Here is a 13,660-nt window from a genome sequence, read left to right as displayed (position 1 = left end):
TATGTAAACTGACAACATCCAAAGCAGTATTATATGTTGTTTATGGGTAAAAATCTGAAAATAACTTAAAACTAAAAATGACATCTAGATCACTTCCCTGATTCTACCAGTGAATGTCCTTTCCATCCAAGCAAACCAGAGGTTTGTTCTCCAGAGAGGATAAAACATAAGGTCTCAGAACTCACAGACACTAAGCATAGTTAATGGCATGAATGATGTATGGAAATCAGAAGGTTAAGTGAATATTTACATACACACTTTGTCCTGAAAACATACACACAATGTCCTGAAAACATGGGAAGCTTGACCTGTACGTTCCAGGCAGGAGATGAAAAGACCCTTCTCAAGAAAAACTTGACCGGCACAAAATAAAGAGCTATATGACTCACTGACATCAGTGATTCATCTGGAGAATAGCCCTGCCAGCAAACCATAGAGTTTCACAGTTGCCAAACCTCACTCCCATATGCTCAGACCCTTTAATCAGCTTTTTAATGCCCTATTCTAAAATAAGGATAAACAACAACAATGAAAGAAACTGGCCATCTTCAACATCACTCAACATGAAAGATAAAGACCAAAACAATGTGAAGAAAAAAAGAAGCAGGAAAAAGCAAAGACCATGCAGGGAGAAGAAAAAGTTAAAAGAAAAACTATCATGAATATCCTTAAAGCTAAGAGAAGCTATTGCTTCTAGGAAATAAGAGGAAAATCCTTAAAACAAGCAAGCAGACAAACAATCTGAGAAAGTCTTTCCAAAAAACAGATAAAAGATAAAGATGGAAAATAGAAAATATAGGAAAACTAGCTCAAATACTTCCCAAATTTATCTGTAGATTCCATACAATCTCCATCAAAATTCCAACTGCCATAAAAAAAAAAACAAAACACACACACACACAACAACTAGCAGAACCTAAAATTCATAGGGAATGGATGGGATCTAAAAACACAAAACAGTCTCGAAAAAGAACAAAGTTGGAGGAGTCACAGTTTCTAATTTCAAAACTTAATACAAAGCTACAGTATTCAAGACAGTATGGTACTGACATAAGAAAAGACATACAGATCAATGAAACAGAATTGAGAGTCCAGAAATAAACCCGTATATCTATGGCCAATTGGTTTTTGACACAGCTGCCAAAACAATTCAGTGTGGGAAAGAACGATCTTTTCAACAAATGGTGCTAAGACAACTGGATATTCACATGCAAAAATGAACTTAGATGCTTACCACACAAAAATTAACTTAAAATGGATCAAAGACCACCATCTCACTCCATCAGGATGGTTACTATTTAAAAAAAAAGGGGGGGAGGGCCAACCAACCAACCAAAAGCAGAAAATATAAGTGCTGGTGAGGATGTAGAGAAATTGAAACCCTTGTGCATCACAAGGGGCGGGGGAGCAGGGGCTGAATGTAAAACAGTAGAGCCACTGTGTAAAACAATATGGTAGTTTCTCAAAAATTAAAAAATAATTACCATATGATCTAGCAATTCCACTTCTTGGTATATACCCAAAATAACCGAAAGGAGGGTCTTTTAAAGATACACCCATGCTGACTGCAGAATTACTCAGAAGAGCTAAAATGTGTAAATAACCCAAATGTCCAACATCAGATAAATGGATAGGCAAATATGGTATATACACAACAACAGAATACTTTAGTAGCCTTAAAAAGGAAGGAAATTCTGACAGTATAGATGAATCTTGAGGACACTGTGCTAAGTGAAATAAATCAGTCACAAAAAGAGAAATACTGTATGATTCTATTTCCATGAGTAACCAAGTCAAAATCATAGAGAAATAAAGTACAATGGTGGGTGTTTAAAGGCTAGGGAGAAAGATGAGGAGTCATTGCTTAATAGGTAACTTTTGAAAAATGAAGAATTCTGGAGATAGCAATGGCTGTACAACAATACAAATACACTTACTAGCAATGAGCTGTATATTTAAAAATAGTGAAAATGGCAAATTTTATATGTATTTTACAAAAATTAAAAATTGGAAAACACAGATCAAAGATCTAAATATAAGAGTTATAGCTAAAAAACTCTTAGAAGGAAATAATTTTAAAAATTTAAAATAAAATTACCATATGATCCAGCAATTTCACTCCTAGGTATATATCCAAGAGGAATGAAAACATATGTTCACACAAAAATCTGAAGATAAATGTTCACAGCAGTATTATTCTTAATAGTTAAAAAATTAAAACAAACCAAATGCCCATCAATTGATAAATGGAAAAAGAAAACATGGTATATTCATAAAATGGAATATTATTCAGTCAGAAAAAGGAATTAAGTACCGATACACGCTACAACTTGGATAATGTTGAAAACACTGCCTAAATGAAAGAAGCCAGATACAAAAGGTCACATGCTGTACGATTCTATGAAATGTCCAGAATAAGCAAATCCACACAGACAGACCCAAAAAGACCAACTGAATGTCAAGCAAAATAAATGAAAATTGACCTACGTACCAAAAACATCAGGAAATTTCACAATACTGGGGACAAAGAAAATCTGTAAGCTTCCAGAAAGGAAAGTCGTCACATATATAGGATCACAAATTAGAATAGTTTTGGACTTAACAGAAGCTAGAAGATAATGAAAATACTGATTATAAAAGTAAAAAGAGTGCTATCACTGGTGGTCCTACCTCAGACTCTGAGATTCAAGTCATGTTCATGATTCAAATGCCAATACATTGTTACTTGTTCCTCAAAGTTTGAACAATTTTCTTAGCCTTGTATTAATGTTGTATGTAACCTCAGGAAACCGACCTGCTATAACCTCAGTGATGATATATTACTGCCTTGATATAATGGGTAAAGTAGAGGAGGTTGCACAAATAATTCCCCATCACTAACAACAATGTACCTTTAGCGAAACATGAATATTTCTGAATATATGCAAAGATTTCAAGCTCATAAATTACCAAGAGAAGCCATGGTTCTTGATTAATGTTTAACACTGGAGCTAAATTAGGTAGGTCTGAATCTTAAGCTGGATATAAGTGCCTAGGTGTTGGTCATTATCAGTATCTAAAACTTTCATAATAAAAGATTAAGCTTCAGGATTTTAAATTATTATTGCTTTCAATTATTTTAAGAATGGAGATGAGTTTACACGGGCTTCTAGAATTACCAAAATTGTTTCATAACACTAAACTAAAATTATGGTTTTAGTCTTTTCAAAAAAGGGCTACAAGAAAATGCCATATTGTCTAACTGGGAAAAGTGCTATGTGGTCAGTCACTAGACTTGATTTTTCCATATCTGTTTTAAAAAACAACTAGCACTACTATTTTAAACAGTTTTTAATCTAAATATTTATGTCACATAAGTCCTATATTTTAATTTGTTTTTTAAAAATAGTGGGGCTATCCACACTGGGATAGGCATAACTCAGTGCAGGATGTACAAGTCAGGAAGAACAGAGTTAAGAAGGGCAACCCTAGGAGAGAGGGGAGCAAAGAACAGTATCTACGCAGGTGGGCCACAGCAATGGGAAGTTGATTATACACAGAGGAACTGATCAAATGAGTAATTACATTAACGAAAGCTAAGTTTTTCACTGTAAGAAAAGGAATGTCAATATTGAAAAGAAAAAATACACGATGAACCCTATGGTACTGGACTGGAATTAAGATGCATTAGTGTGAATTCATGGTCTCTGATACACAAAGAGAAAAGCAAATCTACACATTCACATACTCCCTAGCTACATCCACTAATTACACTGAGAAAGTGTGGAAACAGATTCCAAAAGCATACCTAGATGATTACAGAGCCAGAGCAGGGAAAGTGTAAGAAAAAGCAGGAAACATCTTTTGTGCCAGAACTTAAAGAAGTGCTCAACTGATGGGGAAAAAAGCAAACTGGGGACAAGTTGAGCATTACAGTAAATGATAGTCAACTAGTATAATTCACATGAATTAAAAAAAAGCATGAGTCTACACAAATATAAATTTTTAAGTGAATAAATTAAAATTTCTGAGTAACCGCGAGGTACCCAAGTTGGCTCCCAGTGATCTTTAACTCCTAGTATTCACACCCTTATGTAATCCTCCCTCCCACATTGTCCCGGGGGTAATCTGTGAGGCCAACAGAACATAGAAGTCATGGTATGTTGCTTCTGAGATTAAGTTAATAAAAGATACTACAGCTTTCACTTGGCTGCTCTCTCTCTCACAGATCACTCTGAGGAAACCCAGTGCTATGTCCTAAGTACAGTCAGGCAGCCCTCAGTGGGAGAAACATCTGTGGGGAGGAAATAAGTCCGTAAGTCCAGCAACCCATAAAGAACTGAGATCTACCAACAACCACGGGACCCTGAGCCAGAACCACCCAGCTCTAAGCAGCTAAGTTTTAGGGTATTTTCTCTTGCAGCAATAGATAAATTAAAAAAAAAAAAGAAGACATACATATATTCAAAGTGTCTCTGAACAAATTATTTATTCATTATAAAGGAGAAAAAAAGTAACTTCATAGTATGAAACCCCGGTAGATATCCCCTTAATCAAGTGATGGAAGTGAAAATTCTCCATAATGGGTCAAACTAAAATTGAATAGTACCTGACAGGATGGAATAAAGAAAACTGAACCAAAATCACGCATCACTTCATAGGATGCAGAGATGGAAACAGTAATGCTTCTGTGACATTCCTATCAAAGATGCATGACCTAAACCTAATCTTGAGTAAATAACAGGAAAACACAAACTGAGGGACATTCTACAAAATAACTGGACTCTAATCTTTTAAAAGTGTCAAGGCCATTGAAGCAAAGGAGAGACTAAGGAACCGAAGGAAACTAAACGAGTAACTATGGACTGGATCCTTTTCTGTAAAGCACATTACTGGCAAAACTTAAACGGGGTCTGAGGATTAGACTGCAGTAATATTTCAATGGAAATTTCCTAATTTTGATGTCCATGTTTGTAAGAAACACACATTAAAGTATTTGGGGTTGATGAGTCATCATGTTGGTACCTTACTCTGAAATGGTTAAAGAAAAAGAGGTTCTAGGTATTGTATTTGCAACTCCCTGTAGGTCTGAGATTGTTTCAGAATTTTAGAAAGTTAAAAACAGAAAAGCCTAAAGGCTACTACAATCTAAAACAGTCATTTATTAGAATTTGGGGATTAGACGGTACACTGCATTGAATGCTCCTCAAAATGATATGTGACACATCTTAATTCCTATCACCTATAAACATTACCTTAGTTAGAAAAAGGGTCTTTGTAAACATACTTAAAATTAAGGATCTTGAGATAAGATCATCCTAGATTACCTGGATGGGCCCTAAATATCCTTTTAAAAGACAAAAGAGAAACCGCACACAGAGAAAGTAGTGTGAAGATGAAGGCAGACTGAAGAGATGTGGCCACAAACCAAGGAATGCTTACAGTCACCAGAAGCTGGAAGAAGGAAGGAGGATTCTCCCACATAGCTTCCAGAGGGTGTGTGGCTCTGCTGGTATGCTGATTTTGGATTTTTGGCCTCCAAAACTGTTAGAGAATAGATTTCTGCTGTTTTAAGCCACTCAGTAATTTACTGTGTAATTTATTACAGCAGCCCTATGAAGTTGAAACTAAGATCATGGCATCTGGTCCCATCACTTCATGGGAAATAGATGGGGAGACAGTGGAAACAGTGTCAGACTTTATTTTGGGGGGCTCCAAAATCACTACAGATGGTGACTGCAGCCATGAAATTAAAAGACGCTTACTCCTTGGAAGCAAAGTTATGACCAACCTAGACAGCATATTAAAAAGAAGAGACATTACTTTGCCAACAAAAGTCCAACTAGTCAAGGCTATGGTTTTTCCAGTGGTCACGTATGGATGTGAGAGTTGGACTGGGAAGAAAGCTGAGCGCCGAAAAATTGATGCTTTTGAACTATGGTGTTAGAGAAGACTCTTGAAAGTCCCTTGGACTGCAAGGAGATCCAACCAGTCCATCCTAAAGGAGATCAGCCCTGGGTGTTCATTGGAAGGACTGATGTTGAAGCTGAAGCTCCAATACTCTGGCCACCTCATGGGAAGACTTGACTCATTGGAAAAGACCCTGATGCTGGGAGGGATTGGGGGCAGGAGGAGAAGGGGACAACAAAGGATGACATGGCTGGATGGCATCACCGACTCGATGGGCATGAGTTTGAGTAAACTCCGGGAGCTGGTGATGGACAGGGAGGCCTGGCGTGCTGTGCTTCATGGGGTCGCAAAGAGTCACGACTGAGCGACTGAACTGAATTGAATGAAGTTGATACAGCTGGTGTACATGAGGACATTTAATCTAAAGAAAAGCACTCACTCCCATTAGTATACTATTATTTTAAGAAATCTATTTCTAAACTATTATCACTGTGGCTTCTGTAAAATTCAGCTTTGATTTCAAATTTTTTAATCTGATATAGGCCCTTAAAAAGTTGATGAAGGAGTGCTATGATTTAAACAGGTGCAAGTGGGGGGGGGGTGGTTATATGCTCAAAGGACAGAAGCAGATACTTCTATTACAAGATAATGTTAAGAAAATTGTTCTTATATCTAGGCTTACAAAAATATCACATGTGCTGGAAATATATTAAGATAACAGTAGTTAGAAGTTTACTGAAGAAAAGATTTGGAATTCAGTCCCTTTTTCCATTTAGAAGTATTATAAAACATAATTTTTACAACATCAGGGTGTACATTTTTTTCCTTTTTTTGACTGTGGTGGCAATGAAGTGAAATGGAAAACATCACTGACACCATCTAAGATTTCAAGATTCTACCAATTTCACAGGTCAACATTACTGGGCAATTAAGCCAATGGTAATTAATATTAAAAACTATCTTTTATGTGGTCCATATTTCCTTTCTACTCATCCCCCACAGGCTTGCAAGGTATGTGACATTATCCTCATTCTATAGGCAAGGAAGCTGAGACCAAAGAAAATCAGTGAAGTAACTTGCCTAAGGCCACACACACAGGGTTAGAACATGACTGAGTAGACATGGAGCTCCAAAATTCTACTAGTTTTTCCACCATACTACTTGCTGTTAACATTCACTAAACGCTGCTGGCAAAAACTGAATGCCTACTATGTGTCAGGTACTGGGAATATAAAGAAGACAGGGACTTTGCCCAGAAGAATTCAGTCTAGAGGGGGTAATAATCAATCATGTCTATATACTAAGAAACAGTTCTATAGTAGAACCCTATTGCCTGCATGCCTGGGGCATGGTTCACAGAGAAGTGGTCTGTTGGATATTCAAAGATGAATAAGAATTCAGAAGGAGGAGGGGGTGTGTTGAGAAGGCATAAGGAAAAGCACAAAGACTAAAGGAAAATAATTCTGAGAATGGTTTCAACTACAGTAGTATTTCTTATGAGATGCTAACATGTACTACAGGGATAACGATGGCAACATTTTTGTCCTAAATTTTACCTATCTTTAATACATGTGTTTAAGAAATACTACATATTTACACTAATTTAAAGCAGTAATATGCCTCAAGAAATTTACACACTACAAAGCAAATTATGTCTATGCTCTGATGCACAAACAGCATTTAACCATGGGTATTATCTATTTAACTTCAGTGATTTATTTTACTTATTATAATTCAAACATATTTGAGAAGTTATTTAATCAAAGCATATTAAACACTAATATTTCTACTATACCAATTGAGCCCCTATGGGCTAGAATATGGAAGTTTTAAATGAAAAGCAGAGTCCTTTCTTAAACCCAAAAATAACAGATTATTTTAAAATAAACATAAGTAAAGAAAACTTTTTTTTTTAAGTTAAGTGACCTGTCTATCCATGAGACAATAATGTTGGTAGTAGTCTAACTGCATGAATATTGCAAAATATGCAATTTTAATTCTTTCTTTTGCTGCAGTGCACCTGTTTAAAACAAATGTTTGCATTATACTGTAATGAAAACAACACAGAGTAACATCTTTTTTTTTGCCACACCAAGCAGCCTGTAGGATCTTAGTTCCTCATCCAGTGACTGAACCCAGGTGAAAGTAGGTGTGAAATGAGCAGTGAAATTGAGGGGTCCTAATCAATGGACTACAGGGAATTCTCAAGAGTAACACATTTAATGCAGCATCTGATGATGATTCCTTTTATTTTCTTAAAATACCATTCTTTCTTTGTTACTTTACAGCAAAATGACAGTGAACAATGTTTCCTCTTAATGTATTTTGTTTCTAAATAATTTCCCTATTTTTGTGCTTGTGATATTATATATTGATATGTTAATTTATCTGGGGTCATGTGTGCTGTCAATTTTAATCCAAGTATACATTATTTCATGAACTCTTGTTTATATCCATCAATAACATTAATTTAACATTATTCTAAAAAAGTTAGGAAACACTAACTTTATTAGAACACTAGATATGCAGAAGGAGGAAACAGTTTATCAGAAGCCGAGGGAAAGAAGTAATAATCACATCAACTGTTACAGAAATTAAATAAAAACAGGTATCCACTGAATCTGGCAATTAAGTAATCATCAATGACCTTACTGAACAGTTCCAAAACAGTGAATATACACTATTCTGTCAAGAATTTTGGCACTGAAATGTCAGAGATGGAAGAGATAAAGAGGAGGAAGGAAAGGAATCAGCTCTAGTTGGGGAGAGGAGGTAAAGTTTTTTTGTTTTTTGTTTTTCTTATGATGAGGAAAGTCTTAGATAAGTTTGGATACTGAGGGGAGTCAAAGAAGAGATCAGAACTAGGAGAGCAGGGACAATTATTAGAGAGCAAGGACCCGGCAAAAGAATAGGATGTATAGCAAAACTTAGCTTGCAATGGGAAAAGCAGAGCTTCCCCAGAGACAAGAGGGAAGAAGAGTGATGACTATGATGAAAGATATATGGAGGATAGAACACCCAAAATTTGCATAGTTTCTTATTTTTCTGCTTTATGGGAATTAAAACACTGAAAAACAAAACAAAAACTGCATTGTTTTAAGCGAATTCATGGACACCTCTCCAACAATAAAAAGAGATGCTGAAGGTAAAATCTTCTGGTTCCAGAGCATAAATACTCAATTGTTTGAACAAAAGAAAAAATTGCATTCCCTGGGATTACACCCCTAACGACTGTGTAAGGGTACAGTGCCTGCCAGAAAAGACACTGAGCAGTCAAGAAATCCAGATTCTTAATCCAGCCCTACTAAGTCACATGGACTTTTTAGGCCATAGCTCTGAGATGTGATGCAGAGCTAAAATTTTATGATTCTATTACTTGAAATCTCACTTGATTGTGTATACAGAAGAAGAAATGGTACTTTATTTTTCTATGTCATATTTTTAACATGATTTTTGAAGGTTAGCCTGGGAACCTAACCACCAAAACTTTATTTCTACAGAAAAAACAAGTGTGCTCCTTCAATTTTGGGATGAGGCTGCAAAGGTTGCTGGCAGCATCAAGCATGAGTCAGGTATTCCTATCCTGAGAAATGCCTAGGATATTTTAGCAGCCTTCTCTCTCTGGACTAAAATATCTAGAATTGGACTTTGTCAAAACTTCCTCCTTGTCAGTCAGCAGTACAGTAATATACTTTGGGAGACTTTAGACACCACCCCCCCCCCCAGATTTATGAAGTTAATGACGGCTGTTTAAATTATATTTAAATAGCAACCCAAAAGAGCCAAAGAAAGTTTCTCAACTCAACAAACCCTTGTGAAGCAAAGAATCATTTCTAAAGGAAAAAAAAATCTTCCCAGAGATTTCAAGAAGTTTATCTTTTGGAGTAAGAAGGGATGTCTACTTTCCAATATATAACTAATTCAGTCATCTTCTGTCAACCACTTATTATATTAAAGTTCCAAATACTCCACAAGACTATTTGCTAATTTGTTTCATCATTTTGACTGGGATTAACTGAATCCTTACCTCTGATAAGATTAATGTAATGTATCATATCACACTTCTATTTTAAGGTAATCTTAAAACTAGTACTATTATGATATTACAACTCCCTTCCCATATCCTTAAAAATCATCCTTTGGTAACTGGCAATCTTAGATATTTTGAAAGTATGTACTCTACAGAAAGATGATTCATAACATGAAACAGATTACAATGAAGAGTAAGTTGTAAGCATCTGCCTGGGATCAATCTACCTACTGAACTGGTTTTTCCTACAACCATAACCATACAAAACTTCACTGAAGAAGTTAATTAAAAGTTTACCCAAAAAAACTACTTAATTATGCCTATTAAATAAAGCAATACTTTGAAAAAGACAGAAAGTATGGTTCAAATGATTTAATCCTTACGCTCCTGGTTACTTGCTGAACCTCAATCTTTTGTTAACTTTAATTCATACATTAAACTGGTACCTACCAAACAAAGTGTGGAGGTGTCTTTTGGTTTTGCTGTCCTTGTTTTTAATTTGAATTGGTTGCCAAAAATTTGGTTTTGTGGCTTCCCTCAAAAAAAAAAGAAAAAAAAAAAAAAATCTGGTAACTTTGGGCACAGATCCTGGCAAAAGCAACACTTGGAGGGAGCTGAATAGCAGCTGCCCTCTTCTAAAAGCACGTGGAATTTCTAGTTCCCTCCAATTCCCTTTGCTCTCATTTTGGTTACCTGCCTAGCCATCAGAGTTTGAAATTTTATTTTACTGGAAAATTAACTGACTGGGCTTTTCAGGAAACTTAAAAGATGCTTTAATCATAGAAATACAGTAAATCAAGTGATAGTCCTGGCATTAAAGCTATGTATACCAAATATAATTATATCTAGCAGGACACCATTAAAATGTACAAGTCACTATTATTGTTAAGAGCTTTTAGTATCCTAACTTTGGTCTGTCTCCAATTCCTCATGATATTTAGCCTTTTACTCTTCCTCAAAATAAAGAAATTTACCCTGTATTTCAATGCTGACGCACTGTAAGAGCACAAAAAGCCTCCTGCATCTGTATAACAAAAGTAAAGAAGAAAAACAGGAAGCAAGTTAAAAAAAAAAAAGGTCTCTGATCAGTCAAACAGACCACACAGTTCACAGAACACATGAAGCCCTCTTCACTCAGAGCCTACTGGATCTTATTTTAGACATAATTTTAATAAGCTCAGTGATCTGGTTTCCCAGCCCACAACAGATGAGATGCAGCCAACTGGAAAAAGGCTGGGGGTGGTGCTGCTAGAGGCAGGCACTCAAAGCATCAAAATCAAAGCTGAAGACCCATAATGTCAGCAGAAAACCTCAAAATGTAGCAGACTGGGGCCATTTGGTGTAGATACAAACAATACCAAAGGGTCCCAAACCCTGCATGGAACCATAATGGATGTTCAAAATGAAAACTCTTTGGTAAACTCTGTTAAAGCATATACGACCTTAAAGTTTCTATCAAAATAAAATCCATCAAGAGCTTTTTTCAAAAAAGTCATGGCATTTAAAGGACTGTGAGATTCACAGAACACTATTACCCTGTGTCAATGAAACACAAGACACAGAATTCCTGACGCTGCCTTGGTCAAAAGTATTTGTTCTTAATAAAATTTTATTAGAACCCAGATGCAGTAGTCCATGCTATCCGAAGTTGAGAGGTATTTAAACAGAACTACTTTCTCAGTAACTGGGAAGATTCAAGACTAAGACCAATTATGTAAGCCAAGTCTGTTTTTAGGGGATTGCATCGCAGATACATTACTAGGGCTGAGGGTGAGATAGGACTGGTCTTATACATATCTAGGTTAAGTCTGTATTCAATTTAAAATTAGTGTTTTACAAAATGCTTGGGGGGAAAAAAATCTTCATTTTGTTTTCACAATTTTATTGACCAGTATGTACACCAAAAATAAGTTTATTTTTCAAATCCCTGGCAGTCTAAGTTGAGCCATACTTTGAGGACAGTTCTAGGTTACAAACCAGGTGAAAAAAGGTTAATAGTGAGTTTTAAAAGTTCAAATAATCATGGTAGACACTTGATTTTTACTAAAATTTTAATAAAGGTATCTTTTAGAGAAAATCTAGCGAATATGCAGTATCTCAAAAGAAGGCAAGGAAGACGATTAAAATGCATGTTTTGAGTGCTATTTCCTTCTCTAAAAAAACCTCCATAACACACATATCACTTAAGAGTAGAGACTAAACGTTATATCTCTTGATCTGTAAGTGATTGCACATTATATTTATTCTTCTTCAGGTTTTAAAAGTGCACAATCTTCTGTAAGTATAATTTCAAGTTGATAACTTCTCAATTAGTCCTTAAGAATCTATTAACTCCTTAAAGTCTTAAAAATGCTATTATTTACTTACATAACTTGTCCTCAGTGTGCTCCTGCCCCTTAAAAGGGTTCAAGAGATCTCTACTTGAGGATGAGCTTCCTTTAACAAATAACCTGCTTCACTTTAGTACAAGATTTACTGTCTAAAGTCTGCCCTTTTTCATTTGATGGAAATCAAAGTCAAAAGAAGTTGGTGAGGATCTAACCTAATTTACAATAACCACTGGGATTAATTCCACAGGAAAGGTCTTTGATCAAGAATAAAACCAGGACCAACTGCTGAGCTGAAGTGTTTAAACTGACCAAATCTCCATTTTCACTGAATTTAATGCAAGGTGAAAATTAGTTCTCTTCCCCCTTGCATCTCCATCCCATCCTAGAGAATGGATCCCAGGATCTACTTCTCACTGGCCAGAGATTTAGTACAGCCTCTCCAAGTAGCCAAGTCAAACACGAAACAAATCATCAGTGTCGCTTCTCCCCCTAAGTAAAAAAGATAGTGAGAGATAATAGGAGGTTATAATATTAGAGGGAAGGGAAAAAACCCTAAACTTTAAGCCAAGTCCATAATCTAGAAGCAATATTAGAAAAACCTCCGTAGAGACAACTACAGATAACCTTTCAAAGGGCAAAGAAATCTTTTCTATTGGAAAAATCTAGCAAAATCCTTTCTACATTAAAAGGATCTCCCAGAAAACATCACCTAATTTAAGCGTTAAAATCCATTTTGCGAAGAGAATGTAAAAGGAAACCTGTGAAATTCTCTCCAGTGGTTTTCAAATGTTCAGGTTTCTACCTCTATCCTTGACAACACCCCTTCTATTAAATCCACTCCTACAAACTGAAGTATGTTTCTGACTACATTTGGCAACCTCAAGGAATAAAATGCTTCTCCCTCCACTTCCCCCCTTAAAAGTCATGCTTATTTCCTCAACTTCCTACTTAGTTTCTGGACAAGCAGAGTGGACGGAAGCGTGCGGCCGCTAAACGGCAAGTGAACTCAAGAAATATTTCTGGATCGGACAAAAACGTTTCCTCGTACGGGCCCCAAGCTCAAGGGGTTCTGCGGAGGGAGCCTAAGCAGGTGGGGATAGGGGGTGCACAGGCGGAGATAGGGCACAGAGCCCTTTCGACCTCCGTCGATGGGGCCGCCCAACGCCCCAGTTCCAGCACCCCCTCCTGGCACAGCCGGACAATGGCCCTCTGGCACAGCAGTCCCAGGCCGGGGAGAGGCCCTGGGACTCCATACCACGCGGGGCCTTAGAAAGGAGGCCGGGAAGGAACGCTGAACCAGCGAGCATACCTCCGGCCTAAGTGCGGACAGCGCGCCGGGGCCTCTATGGGCGCCATCACTGGGAGTGGGGTGTGAAGGCCGCCCGGCCGGGCCATCGCCAGCAGCCCGGTC

The 13,660-nt window shown here is 36.8% G+C and overlaps 1 protein-coding gene across 1 annotated transcript in view; it reads right to left on the bottom strand.

Annotated features, from left to right (window-relative positions):
- The window catches only part of UBE2D2 (ubiquitin conjugating enzyme E2 D2), a 42,031-nt gene that overhangs the window by 27,981 nt on the left and 390 nt on the right, over positions 1–13,660 (bottom strand). The gene's annotated exons all lie outside the window — the stretch shown is intronic.

Source organism: Dama dama, chromosome 9, assembly GCF_033118175.1.
Source record: "Dama dama isolate Ldn47 chromosome 9, ASM3311817v1, whole genome shotgun sequence".
Lineage (NCBI taxonomy): Eukaryota > Metazoa > Chordata > Mammalia > Artiodactyla > Cervidae > Dama > Dama dama.
Note: the sequence above shows the minus strand (reverse complement) of the source record. Positions and strands in the feature narration are given on the sequence as shown.